This window comes from Lynx rufus, unplaced genomic scaffold (assembly GCF_022079265.1).
Source record: "Lynx rufus isolate CCGP_SWC_20201006 ecotype Redwood Valley unplaced genomic scaffold, mLynRuf1.p SCAF_5, whole genome shotgun sequence".
NCBI lineage: Eukaryota > Metazoa > Chordata > Mammalia > Carnivora > Felidae > Lynx > Lynx rufus.
Window position 1 is genome coordinate 48793482 of NW_025814867.1, and position 3161 is coordinate 48796642.

The window sequence follows — 3161 nt, forward strand, 5'->3', positions numbered from 1 at the left end:
TGTGTTTAAATGATTATTTTTGGGTGGAAATCGATGAAAGATTTGGATTTCATATCTGGATCAGAGCAGTGAGGAATCACAACAGTATGCGTGAAAGCAGAAGTTAGACATGGAGAAGACTATGAGAATATGAGAACTCTGGGAATTTGCAGACCTCTCTGGGACATGAAACTAGGGATCTGGGCAAATTTTATCTGGAACTCAGTGGGCAGAGGATTCTTAGCTGACATCTCAATATATATGTACATGTATTACCATTATCATCAGGTTTTAATGGGCTGGAGGGGCCCCAGCTGACATCTGGGGATATTACACACATATATTACTATCATCCAGGCCAGGGGTAACTGTGGTGACTAGTAGTTAAAATGCATTGCTTCCAGGAATAATAAAATAATAAGTTAAGAGAAGTTATCTGTGACAGAGACTAACTAGTCACCAAAACCATTTCTCCCTCCTGGGTACCAGCTTGACTACATTTCCTAGTCTATCTTAGCAATTGGGTGTGAGCATATGACTGGGTTCTTGCCGATGACGTGTGAGTAGAAGGGATACATGCCACTTCTGGACCTTGCCCTTAGAAACTTTCTCATGACATTCTTCATGATCTTTTTCCTTTGACTGATTTGATACAACCAAGCGCTGTGACACTGAACACTGCATGCAGAAGATAGAAAAATCACACAGAAGAAAAAGCCAGGGCCTCCAGATCACCAGTTAGAGGAACACTGCACACAAATCAGGACAGCCGTGTGGATGTGACCTGACCAAATGTAATTGTTATTGATTTAGAGCCTTCCACTTCCAAATTCACTCTTTTATATTACTCTGCGAGAACAAATTTGGGCCCGTAAATATTTTTCTGTGGCCACCAAAGTGTCGAGGCTTTGCAAGTGGATGATGGAGAGACACTGAAGGACCAAAGGACTCTGCCTCCTGGTGCCAGAGCACCCTCACTAGGCAAGCTCCTGTGGCACTTGCAGCTTCTCCATCTTCTGCCTCCTGAAGTGCCTGGTGGTGAGCAGGACTCAGCTGCCAGCAGCTTCCCCTGGTGGTTTTAGCAGAGTGCCTCTGGGCAGATGTCTCTCTGTGAATAGCTTTCTCTGACACCCTGCACAGCAGATTTCTGGAAGGTTTTGCTGACACAATATGGCAGTGACTTTTCTGCCACTCATTGAAACACAATCATGTTCTTTGCAGCAAGGTCTAGAGCTCAGTCTTTTAAAACATTTATTCTAAAGAATTTCAGAAACATTTATTTAAAAATCTTTATGGCCACAAGGCAACTTTTTACCTATAGCATACCTCACTCTGGATGATATACTGTGCTTGCTTTTTTTTTTTTTTTTTTTTTCTGAGTGTGCTTGACACACAATGCTACACTGGTTCCTGGTGTATAACGTCGTGATTCAACATTGCTATGCATTGTGCTATGCTCGCCACAAGTGTGAGTCACCATTGGTCAGCGTACGATCCCATCACAGTGCCACAGACCACGTTCCTTATTCTCTACTCTTATTTTGCTGACCCACTCATTCCACAGCTGGAAGCCTACATCTTCCACTCCTCCTTATTCGTCCTGCCCACCCCCCAGCCCCACTCCCCTCCAACAACCATCAATTTGCTCTCTGCACTGATAGGTCTGGTTCTGGTTTATTTGTTGTTTGTATATTCATTTGGTTTCTTAGATTCCACATATAAAGGAAATCATATGGTATTTGTCTTTCAACTGTGACTTATTTCTCTTGCCATAATATCCTCTAGGTTCATCCATGTTGTTGTGGATGGCAAGACCTCATCCTTTTTTGTGGCTGAGTAATATTCTTATATATATAATATTCATGGAAAAATATATACATATTGTATACATATATATCTCATCTTTTTTATCCATTCCTCTATCGATGGACACTTGGGTTGCTTCTATATCTTAAGAAAGATAATTTTTCAGGAATTTGTGTGTCATCCTTGCATAGTGACCATGCTAATCTTATCTGTATTGTTTCAAATTTAGTACATATGTTGCTGAGTGAGCCTGACATACTGTGCTTTTCAAGAAGTCCATTTTTTTTAAGGGAAAGGGGATTAACACATTTGTTCAGAGCCAAAGTGCCCATTATTATTAATGTTTTGTTTAGGAGTCAATCATCTTTCTGAATAACTACAGAAATGCCATTACTTAATTTCATCAGAGCTTTAGTCTAAGTAAGAGTTACATTTGGGGGGGGTATATTTGATATTCAGACAAATGTATTTTATAAGTATTCCATTTTAGATTTATCCATAATTTACAGTTTGCAAATTATGGAGAGTTTAGAGGTAAATGTTTGCTTTATTTTGCCTCAGTCTTATGGAAATGTGATTGTATACTTTTTCCTTCAGAGGAATAGTTCACATTTTATTTCTAATATATATCAAATAAAAATGATTCTGTAGTATACACTGATTATAGGAATAAATATATCTAGTTGAACTTTTCTTAACTCTAATGCCAGTTTAATTTCTCTGTATTACAACAGTTTTCACAGAGCTATCAAGTATTTTGTGTTAACATATTATAAGATTAAAACTTCTTGATATCAAACCCAGAATATAAAATAGTTTTGAAACTGGAACCTATATGAATATATTTCCAAACCAAGAAGTCACATAAATTAACACAAGTGACCCTGAGTATATAATTTTATTCCTAAACTATTTAAGCAATGTTTCTACTATGAAACATGGATATTGATATTTAAGAAGCAATAATGCATGGGCATATTATACATTTAATGCATTATTACCAAAAGCAATCATTTAAATTTAGGTAATTGAACATATAGCTTGCAATTATATACTTAAATTATCAGTATGATTCTAACATTTTCTTTTTTATGTTTATTTAATTTTTTTTAATGTTTAGTTGTATGTGAGAGAGAGAGAGAGAGAGAGAGAGAGAGAGCGTGCATGGGTTGGGGAGGGGCAGAGAGAGAGGGAGACACAGAATCTGAAGCAGGCTCCAGGCTATGAGCTGTCAAGCACAGAGCTGGATGCAGGGCTCGAACTCATGAACCACAAGATCATGACCTGAGGTGAAGTCAGATGCTTAACTGCCTAACTGACTAAGCCACCGAGGCACCCCAAAGTTTATTTATTTTAGAGAGAGTGAGATCATGAGC

General features: G+C 38.2%; 1 non-coding gene across 1 annotated transcript; it reads right to left on the bottom strand.

Annotated features, from left to right (window-relative positions):
* Positions 1-1931: 1931 nt before the first annotated feature.
* Positions 1932-2037, bottom strand: LOC124527367 (U6 spliceosomal RNA). Its single transcript, XR_006965831.1, has one exon. It is a non-coding gene; the product is annotated as a U6 spliceosomal RNA (small nuclear RNA).
* Between the last annotated feature and the right edge of the window lie 1124 nt (positions 2038-3161).